The sequence below is a fragment of the Macaca fascicularis genome, chromosome 12 (assembly GCF_037993035.2).
Source record: "Macaca fascicularis isolate 582-1 chromosome 12, T2T-MFA8v1.1".
Lineage (NCBI taxonomy): Eukaryota > Metazoa > Chordata > Mammalia > Primates > Cercopithecidae > Macaca > Macaca fascicularis.
Genome location: NC_088386.1, coordinates 88,355,391 through 88,367,244, shown reverse-complemented (window position 1 = coordinate 88,367,244; position 11,854 = coordinate 88,355,391). Strand labels below are relative to the sequence as shown.

The 11,854-nt window shown below is 37.0% G+C and overlaps 1 pseudogene; it reads left to right on the top strand.

Moving 5' to 3' along the window:
• The first annotated feature begins 6,137 nt into the window (after positions 1–6,137).
• On the top strand, positions 6,138–7,116 carry LOC102129583 (transmembrane protein 9B pseudogene; annotated as a pseudogene).
• Positions 7,117–11,854: the final 4,738 nt, after the last annotated feature.

The window sequence follows — 11,854 nt, the reverse complement described above, 5'->3', positions numbered from 1 at the left end:
GGATAATAGAGTAGTCTATAGGACATGATTGAAGCACTGATAAAGTTCAATCATATATTGGAATTCCTCTGTCAATGTATTTATATCTATAATATGTTATAATTTGAAAATATTGTATGTTGTAAGTCATATTCCAAAGACATGACTTTGGAATATTGGAAGTATTCCAATATTAACTTCATTTTAAGTTCCACAAGTATTTACTGAGTACCTACTAGGTAGCACTGTGCAAAACTCTGCAAATATAATTGAGACACAGACCGTGATTTGCGGGTATTTGCTGCCTATTCACTGAAATAAGCATACAAACAAAAATTTTCAAAATCATGCAAAGGCTAAGTTACCAATAGGCACATAAAGCTACGGGAAATAGGAGGGATATCTCAACTAAACTTGAGATTCAGGGAAGGTTTTTCTACAGATATAAAAGTTAAACTGCCAACTGGAGAATGGGAAGGGGTTAGTGACATGAAGAAAGTTTAGAAGGACATTCTAAAATAGAAATGCATGAGAGAGCATAGAAACATAGCACGGTTGTTTGAGTAACTACAAATAGTAAAATGCAAATTGAGGTGAGGGAAGAGGAACTGAAAAAAGAGCTGAGATTGAAGTAACTATAGACTTTCAGGCCAATCTAAGTGACTTGAGGGGACTCTGTAGAGGAAGTAAGATTTGTTTAAACTTTAAATGAAGGGATTGATGTTGCTGTACCTGAATTTTAAATAAACTAATGGCTAAATGGAAAACATGTTAAAGATCGGCATGGCTGTATTAAAATGACCACTTGTGATAATATTGCCACAACAAAGTAAGAGAAGACACGCTGTTAATTGATGAGATGACTAAGTAAGACATGTTTGAAAAAAATTAGAAAGTAAAATTGTCAGAACCTAGTAATTGATTGGAAAAGGTAACAATAGAATAATTTCCAGGCTTCAAATCCATTTGATTTGGTAATGACAACTATACAGAAATATAAATTAATTAAAACAAAAAAAACCCCACAAGTTTGAGATAGAGGCACAGAGAGATAGATGAGGACCTCAGGATGAAATAGGGCAGATTTGAAGAGCCCATAAGACACAAGAATAATTGGAAATTAAATACACAATCTGTACCTCCAGAATTAGCCGGGTTTAGAAAGTTAGAGTTGGGCCAATTAGTGCAAAGATGGTTCAAATGCTGAGAGATGAAATACTGCAAAGGAAGTATATGTGGAGAGAAAAGAGTTACTGATTTATGGAAGGCACCACTGCTTTGGAGACAAAATGAGAAACTCAAGTATTACACCAAGAGTAAACAGAGGTGAGCAAATTGTGTCAAGATAAAGAAACAACAACAAAAAAATTAAGACACAAGAGCCACTCATTCTGCAATATAGCTTATATTTACACCAAGGTTTTTAAAATAGTTATTAGATTTGTCCAGAAGGAGGTCATCTGTGTCTTTGTCAAAAGCAGTTTCTTATGAAATGATGTACTGGAGGCATACCATAATGAAGTGATTGGTACTGGGGAAGTAGAAACCAGGAGTGTTCACTTCTCTTTGAAGGGGCTCAATTGAGAGGGTAAAGATATACAATAAATATAAATAGATATAAATAAAGTCTAGGGTGCTCTTTATTTAATGAAATGGATTCCTAACAACTGTCTTTAAAAAAGTGCACATGTACCCTAGAACTTAAAGTATAATAAAAAAAAAAAAGTGCTATACAGGTGATGCATGGTCAGGGGTGGGAGAAAACCATCACTCATTTAGACAAATGGACACAGGTCCAGAAAGAAGGAATCATTTGAATGTAATAACTATATGGCAGATTTGGATTAGTGGAGAAAATAATGTTTTCAAAAAAATTATAGCTGCCTTAAAGTCCTTTGGTGAAATTCATCATATATGGGTGCATCTGTCATTGAGTGAATTAATGAATGATGGTACAAGTAATATTTTCTTAAGGCATGTCATTATGCTTCTAGGCATTGCATTTCTATTCGTGTTAGAAGCCATGAGTAACTAGCAAGGAAGACGGGTCTATTAAGATGACTCTAAAGCAGAACATGCTTGACATTTTACAGCATAAAGCAGCAATGTTAATGTTGGCCTAAAATGAGTCTTTAACATCGGAATAAAGAAGTGCTCTTGGGTATTGAGTTATGTGCAAAATTATATCTCAGAATCCTACTCTATTCATTCTGAAAAGAGTGTGTGTGTGTGTGTGTGTGTGTGTGTGTGTGTGTGTGTAGGGGAAACCAAGATTAAATGAAGCAAATTTTTCTAGAGAAATTGTAATGTTGAATATTGTAGCTCAGATGACAGATAGTATCTAGTAATTCTTATTACTGCCTTTAGGGACTAACTTACTTCATTTGGTTTATCCATGAGGAAGTCAATATCTTTGAATATCTTACAATAGATGTGTTCATAGTTGTTTCTTGTTTTTAAGGCAGTTTTCTAGCCCTGCAACTGTAAATCAGAGCCAACAGGAATGTATTCATTTATATTAACTCATTCTAAATGGTCTAAATAACATTATATATTAAGAAGAAGATAGAAGAGACCACTTGAGATTTTAATCTCCTTTTTCACAGTTTAATATTACTGGTACAGGTCTTTCTCCATCTTATGTCTACTGCTATATTTGAATACACCTGGTTATCTTCATCCTGTCTTTTCGCATAATTCAGGCTGCCTTCACATTTGAGATAATGCCAGTATTAACATGATGGTCATAACCCTAGAAAGCATTCGTGATTTTAAGCATGATTTTGTTATAAAAACGTATTCAAAAATAGTTCCACAAATTAAGAGGAGAGAAAGAACTTCCAAAATACAAAAAGTCCTCACAGTTTAGTTTGCAAGGTTGGCTTTAGGTTTTAGTTCTCAGTGAATAATTTGTTTAACTCCCTTCAACTCTGGAAAAGAGCAATGTATCAAAGACACAAACATGAATAGTGTAAAACATAAACTAGTGAAAATTGTAAGCAAAATCACTTTTGGAGCTAATGAAGAGCAACAGTGATTCTTTATTCAATGTTAACAAAAAAGAGCAAAGAAAACATCAGCGCCACTGATCCCTGGATGAATGCCATACATTCAACATATTGCTAACTCTCTTACACACTAATAGTTCCGTTATCCTAGCATACCAATTAGCAGTAATTATCTAATTATAGTTCATAAAAGTCTGAAAATGAGAATGTTAAATGCCTAGGTGTCATTAGCCCCATTTCAACATATTTATTACACTTTTTGTAACTAGACACAAATGAAGAAGGCAATGTTTTAAAATGTTTTTAAATTTTCAAAGATTTTAAGAATAATAATACCATTTTTAAGGTTTTTATATTACATTGAAGACTTCCAATCAAAATAGTGGATTTTTCCAAGCCTCGTTAAAAAGATAGTTAACCCTCAAAGGGGAATACACCACAACTTTAACATTTACACATATTGATTATACTTTATAATTAAATAATAGCTTCACTCTCCACTGATTTAGATTAGTCGTTCCCTTTATTAAAAATAATGCAGAAATTATATTTACACACTGAATAAGCATGCCAATAATTTGCTTAGTTTTTCTCCTCAAAATTATTAACCATCACAGTATTTCTCTTTGGATCTGTCTTCCCTGAATCTCTTTCTACAAGACACCTGACCTCACAACTGTAGTTTTAAATCTTAGTTGAAGAAAGAAAAAAAAAATCCCCTTGAAACATAAAAGCCATTTTAGAGGCAGCAGGAGTCTAGCATTATTGAAGGTCATACTGTCACTGAAATGAGCTCCTATTTCCTTTTAAAAATGATAATCAATGTCTTGAATAAAGTGATTTTTAAAAAACAGAAAGTAAGAAGGCACCTACGTTTTCAACTTCTGACTCCTGCAATTCTAATTTGATCGATGGGAAACAGGGAATTAGATATTTTTTCTTACATGGCTTGGCACCAAATCTCTTTTCCTATCAATAAACCTAGACTAGGAAATGTGAGTATGTGTGTTTGTTGTGTGTGTGTGTGTGTGTGTGTGTGCATATTCAGCTATGTTTTTCTTACAGAATGGTTCAAACTCATGAGACGTGCTTGCTGTCATGTTTTTGATGGCTGTATTCTGATAATGGATGACAGGACTTAATGAGAGAGCTAGCAAGCATTGTTGACCTAATAACAACCCCAGCTGTCATTACTTTAGGGCAACAGTCCTGCAGGGGTAGACACCCAGTGATCAGGAGATACTGCAGGGGAGATTAGATTAAGTCGAGATCAATAGAACAATTTTGTCCCACAAGTTTTATTGTTCTCCCTCCACCAGCTGAGCTGAAATGTAGGATCTGATTGATTCATTAGATTACTCTGTACTCAAACACAGATCACTATACAGAGTTTGTAATGCGTACAGAGGGCGTTAACCTTAATCACTTTAACCACCTAAGCAAATTCCATGGTTCTTATTCCCAGCTTTCTTTAGCTTCAAGATTTATTCAACATAAAACTGCCATTTGTTTTACTACTCCTTATGGTTTAATTTGCATATGATAGACATAGTAAATAGCAGCCATTCCCAGCTTTTAAATTTTACCCGTCAAGTTGTACTTCTGAAAGAGAATTGGATACTGTTGAATATGATAAAAGCAAGAGTGTATACGCAATAATAAGGAGAAGCTGTTATACAACAGGTGCATTTATTAGGTTAAAAATAATAAAGATGAGTATTTAGTAAAGTTATCACTTAATACAAGGCTGAAGTCCTTTAGAAATCACTAATTTATTTCCCCATATTGAGGCACTAACGAATAATAGCTTTAACCAAACAACCACATGGAAAAATACATATAATTAAGATTTTTTTTCTAGTGCTTTCCTACTTCCCTTTTATGGCCTCAGCTCTACTTTGGTTCTTTCAATTCTTATTTATATAATGAAATAGCTCTTTGCTATCTAGTTATGAATCTAGTTGTCATCTTAATAAATGGCAATTTGTTGTATGCCCCTGATAGGGAAAAGCAAAGTTTACTAAATGCTTGTCATACTTTATAGTTATATGAATGTCCACTGACTAATAATTAAATATTGGTGTCTTACTGCCTAATCAAAAACTTTCTTGTCAAAATTTATATCTGATTTCCTATTTTCTCAAGGCTTTTCCAAAATAGTAATATCCTATTATTGGTAAACAACCAACATTATAATTCATTCTCCTTATTCCACATATTTGCAACAATATTTGCAGTCTCAGGCCACTCCCTTCTTTTCCTCGAAGATTTTTGCCCCTGACTCACTGTTACGAACTCAGCACTGTGTCATCAGTTTCAGTGACTTCAGTATCCTCATAGATGACCTCATTATGATTTTAATATTCAAGGATGCAGGATAATAATACCTCTCTTGCAATGATCTTGTCTTCACACATATATGTGTATTTCCTGTCGTCATAAAAGATATTTTTTCATTACCAATAACTGTGCCACCAGTAAAATCTCAATTTCAAGTATCTCCAACTGTCCCTTTTTATCTTTTCAGCTGATAATGAGACAGTCAAATGGCTAGGCAGATAAAAAGGGGTCCCCAGAGAGTCTCCCACCTGCCCCACAAGTGTTTACACCGGGTACTTTTGGTCAGATGAGGGAACCTGTCCAGGGCTTTTCTGGGCATGCCCACAGTGCACTAGAGCCCAACGTGTGCACGGGGGAAAAAGTGTGGAGCCATGGGGAATTCCTGCCTTATGCAGGGGAGGAGCCTGCTCTCTTCAGCTCCTGTAGTGACCTGGGAATCAATCTGCGAGGTGGAGGGCTGGCTAGCAGGACTCCATCTCACTTTGCTGAGCATTCTTTTTTTTTTTCGTTTTTCCTTTTTGCCCAGTAAATTCTGCTACTCACCTTTCTATGTGTCTGCGAGTTTAATCTTTCCTGGTTGCGTGACAAGAACCTGGTTTTAGCTGAACTAAGGAGAAAGTTCTGCAACGATAACATGCATTAACTCCACACCAAGAAAACTATGACCCCACAAGGACCCATAATTCATTGAACTGTTCCACTTTTTCAGTGTCTCTTAAAGCCTTATGTCCTCACTTCATTTATGTATACCCTAAAATACTTGCACCTTCGTTTTAAATATTTAGCTAAAGAACAATCCTACGGAAGCGCGGGCGGAGGATCCCCAGCCGGGTCCGGAGCCTGAGCCTGAGCCTGAGCCTGAGCCCGAGCCGGGAGCCGGTCGCTGGGGCTCCGGGCAGTGGGACCGCCGGGCCCCCAGCGATGGCGACCCTGTGGGGAGGCCTTCCTCGACTTGGCTCTTTGCTCAGCCTGTAGTGCCTGGCGCTGTCCGTGCTGCTGCTGGCGCAGCTGTCAGACGCCGCCAAGAATTTCGAGGATGTCAGATGTAAATATATCTGCCCTCCCTATAAAGAAAATTCTGGACATATTTATAATAAGAACATATCTCAGAAAGAGTGTGATTGCCTTCATGTTGTGGAGCCTATGCCTGTGCAGGGGCCTGATGTAGAAGCATACTGTCTACTCTGTGAATGCAAATACAAAGAGAGAAGCTCTGTCACAATCAAGGTTACCATTATAATTTCTCTCTCCATTTTGGGCCTTCTACTTCAGTACATGGTATATCTTACTCTGGTTGAGCCCACACCGAAGAGGCGCCTCTTTGGACACTCACAGTTGATACAGAGTGATGATGATATTGGGGATCACCAGCCTTTTGCAAATGAACACCATGTGCTAGCCCGCTCCCGCAGTCGAGCCAACGTTTTGAGCAAGGTAGAATACGCCCAGCAGCGCTGGAAGCTTCAAGTCCAAGAGCAGCGGAAGTCTGTCTTTGACCGACATGTTGTCCTCAGCTAATTGGGGTTGAATTCAAGGTGACTAGAAAGAAACAGGCAGAAAACTGGAAATAATTGACTGGGTTTTGCTGGGTTTCGTTTTAATACCCTGTTGATTTCACCAACTGTTGCTGAAAGATTCAAAACTGGAAGCAAAAACATGCTTGATTTTCTTTTTCTTGTTAATGTAATAATAGAGACATTTTTAAAAGCACACAGCTCAAAGTCAGCCAGTACATCTTTTCCCATTTGTTACTTTTACTAATAAAAATAAATCTGCCTGTAAATTATCTTGAAGTCCTTTACCTGGAACAAGCATTCTCTTTTTCACCACATAGTTTTAACTTGATTTTCAAGATAATTTTCAGGGTTTTTGTTGTTGTTTTTGTTTGTTTGTTTTTTTGGTGGCAGAGGGGAGGGATCCCTGGGAAGTGGTTAAAACTTTTTTCAAGTCACTTTACTAAACAACTTTTGTAAATAGACCTTACCTTCTATTTTTGAGTTTCATTTATATTTTGCAGTGTAGCCAGCCTCATCAAAGAGTTGACTTACCCATTTGGCTTTTGCACTGACTGTCTTATCTGGGTATCTGCTGTGTCTGCACTTCATAGTAAACTGGATCTGAAATGCCTGGTGGCTTTTCACAAAAAGCAGATTTTCTTCTGTACTGTGATGTCTGATGCAATGCATCATAGAACAAACTGGCCATTTGCTAGTTTACTCTAAAGACTAGACATAGTCTTGGTCTAGTGTGTGCTCTTACTCATCATCTTCTAGTACCTTTAAGGACAAATCCCAAGGACTTGGACACTTGCAATAAAGAAATTTTATTTTAAACCCGAGCCTTCCTGGATTGATAATATATACACATTTGTCAGCATTTCCGGTCGTGCTGAGAGGCAACTCTTTGAACTCCAATGTTTGCAGCTTTGAACTAGGGCTGGGGTTGTGGCTGCCTCTTCTGAAAGGTATAACCATTATTGGACAACTGGCTTTTTTCTTCCTGTGTCCTCTTTGGAATGTAACAATACAAATAATTTTTGAAACATCAAAAAAAAAAAAAAAAAGAACAATCCTTATTAAGTCTGCTCCTTTCTCAGTGTACTTACCCTTGCAGCTGCATGTTGACAAAGAAAAACATAAGCATGCAGATTAATCTGTTATTTTGAAGTGACTGTGTTGTCTGGGGTATACACCCTGGGTTCATTGTCACACCCCAGGAAAATTTAAGACAAGCACATACACGAGGAGTTTAGGTGCAGAGGTTTAATAGGTAGAAAACAAGAGAAAGAGAAACAGCTTCCTCTATAGAGCAAGCAGTCTGATTTGAAAGGGCCATCTGGCCGCAAATGCCCCAAATTTTATAGTCCAGTTTGAGAAGGCAGTGTCTGATTTGCATAGGGCTCATAGATTGGTTCGATAATGTGTGATATTTACATAGTGGACAGGGAAGACTGGTGGCCCCAACCTAATCTTATGCAAATGGACTTTCCAGTTGATAGGGCCCATTTTGTCTGCTGCTTACAGCACACAAGGCTGGCAGAGAAGGGAAGATGGAGCCGCCATCTTGAAAATGTCTAGTCCTGAGTTCCTGCTGGCATTTGCTCATGCAAGCTCCCAGTTTGCAGGGTGATCTTTGTTAGAAAATGATTTGGGGCTGCTTTTCATTAAAAAGAAAAGCCTTACGGAGGACTCCCTTACCCTTGCTATCCGCCTTAGTAATTCCTTCTTAACTCATATCAATTTCTCTCAGTAAAAGGAAAAAGCAATTACATCGGAGCCAGGACCCTAATTCTCCACTTCTTTTATATCAAAAGCTCTTAGAAGAGTCATCAGTACTCACTGTCTTCAGTTTACTTTATTCCTTTCTAAATCTCCAGTCAGGTTTTTGTAATATTCTTACTACTCCTTCTCCTCACCCACCCACCTACACACCACCACCAACATTGTGCTGTAACATCTGTTATGTTTCAATGGCCTACAGGGTGCTAAAATCAATGGTGAAGTCTCAGTTTTCATATTTCAGAATGAAAGGCAAAATCCTTACAAAAAATAAAAAATTGGCTTTCTTGGTCTAGCTCTCTGTTAATTTCTGATCTCATTTTTTATTACTCGTAGTACTCTCCTTAAATCTGCCTCAGCCAGCCTTTTGATATTTCTTTAAATCCATCAAGAAAGTGCCCAAACCAGGACATCTACATTTTAGGTCCCTCTGCCCCAAGCATTTCTCCTCTTCTCTCTTGCCTAAAGTGATTTAGTCAACTTACTTAACCACAGGCATGTCTTTTGATAAACAGAATTCCATGGTTTTAATGCACGTGTATTTATTAGTCCTTTCACCTATAATTAGGACTTTTCTATGCATACTTTTATTCAGTACATTTTTCCTTCCTGCTCGATGTTTTTTTCTCTTTGTTTTTCTTTATTTAAATTGTGAATCTGATTTTTCAATTTCATACTTTATTGGCAGTTTGTACCATACAGTTTTGATATTCTTTAGATGATTACTCTAGAAATTAACAACAATCAACCTATTTATCAAACTCTAACATTAATTAGCATTTTTATCTCTTTTTGAATGCCTGGAAAGATCAAGGAATTTGTTTTATTTTAATTTTCTTGGCCAGGGATGGTGGCTCATGCCTGTAATCCCAGCACATTGGGAGGCCAAGGCGGGTGGATTGCCTGAGCTCAGGAGTTCGAGACCAGCCTGGGCAACATAGTGAGACCCTGTTGCTACAAAAAAAATTACAAAAAAAATTAGCCAGATGTGGTGATGTTTGCCTGTACTGCCAATTACTCTGGAGACTGAAGCAGGAGGATTGCCTGAACCTGGTAGGCAAAGGTTACAGTGAGTTGAAATGGTGCCAGACTGGGTGACAGAGTGGGATCCTATCTCAAAAACAAAACAAAACAAAAACTTTCTTGATTACATCATAAATATAGTGAAATGTAATTTAAACATACATATATGCATACAATTTTCATTATTCATTTTTTCGTTCTACATTTCTGAACTTCTATTTAGAATCATGCTTCCCTATATTGAAATAACACCTTCAAATATGTATTCACTATAAGTTTTTTTGAGAAATTCTTTTTTACTTTTTTACATTTCACAAGGTGAAATGTAAAAATATAATAACAACTGTGTCTTTACTCTTATATCAGGAGAACCTGCTCCCGATGTTTAACGTGGGTTCTTTTCTATTTCCTAAGTGTCTCGGCTGGGTTGAGAAATAAAGGGGAAGAGCACAAGAGAGAGAAATTTAAAGCTGGGTGTCTGAGGGAGACATCACATGTCGGCAGGATCCGTGATGTTCCCCGAGTCGTAAAACCAGCAAGAAGTTTTTATTAGCTATTTTCAAAAGGGGAGGGAGTGCACGAATACGGTGTGGGTCACAGAGATCACATACTTCACAAGGTAATACAATATCACAAAGCAAATGGAGGCAGGGCAAGATCGCAGGACCACCGGAGGAGGTGAAATTAAAATTGCTAATGGAGTTTCAGCAGGCATTGTCGTAGATAACATCTTATCAGGAAACAGGGTTTGAGAGCAGATAACCTGTCTGACCAAAATTTATTAGATGGGAATTTTCCTCCACTTAATAAGCCTGGGAGCACTATAGGAGGCTGGGGCTTATTTCATCCCTTCGGCTTCGACCATAAAAGACAGGACTCCTTAAAAAGGGGCCGTCTATAAGCCTACCTTCAGGGTGCATTCTCTTTCTCAGGGATGTTCCTTCCTGAGAAAAAGAATTCAGCGATATTTCTCCTATTTGCTTATGGAAGGGGAGAAATATAGCTCTGTTACGTCCGGCTCACTGGCAGCCAGTTCAAAGTTACCTCTCTTGATCCCTGAACATCGCTGTTATCCTGTTCTTTTTTTAAGATGCCTAGATTTCATGTTGTTCAAACACACATGCTCTACAAACAATTTGTGCAGTTGATATAATCACAGGGTCCTGAGGGATTAAGAGATTAAAGTAAAGGCAGGCATAATAAATCACAAGGATATTCATTGGGGAAGTGATGTGTCCATGAAATCTTCACAATTTATGTTCAGAGATTACAGTAAAGACAGGCGTAAGAAATTAAAAAAGTATTAATTTGGGGAACTAATAAATGTCCATGGAATCTTCACAATGTATGTTCTTCTGCCGCGGCTTCAGCCGGTCCCTCCGTTTGGGGTCCCTGACTTCCCACAACACTCTTAGGGTACAGAGCTGGTAAACCTGTGTATATTAATTATACATACATGCCATTTATATTTCACAGCCTTGTGTAGAACAAGCTTACCAACTAGAGTACAATGTGTGTGTAAAGTTATTTGTGTTCTTTCGTCTCATTGCATCATTTCAAAACATTTTATTCCCCCCACAAAGCAACTTGGATCAACTTCTCTCTCTCTTTCCTGTAAGTGTATATATTTCATTTATAGTACAATTTGATTCTACTTTTCATACATGCATTTCATTTGGATCTTTCCCCTTTCCCCCATTTTAGTTGCTTTTAAAAATTTACTTAAAGTGATGTACACTTTGTGGTGCATAGTTCTATAAATTTTGACAATTGTATCTAAAATCATAGTTCTATGTATGATGTATCTAGAAACATGGTTCCATACAGAATGAGTCCATCATTCCATCTTCAGTGTTATCCTCTCTTTCATGCTCAATATTGGTGATTTATATCTTCTCCCATTTTTCTGGATCAATCTCATTAGATATTTGTTGATTTTATTGATTATTTTTTCAAAAAAATTGCTTTTATTACTTGTTTCTCATTTTTCATTATCACTGTATCAATTTATGTTCTTATCTCTCATATTTTATTTCCTGTTTTTGTATTAGATATAAGCTCCTTTTTTGTTTACCTAATTTCTTTTGTTTTTCCTGGTTTCCTAATTTCTTTAATAAGAACCTTAGATTAATAACTAGAGTACCTTCTTTTTTAATGTAAACATTTGATACTATGAAATTCCCACTGTTTGACATGACCCTAGAAGTAATTGATAGTGCCTTACTT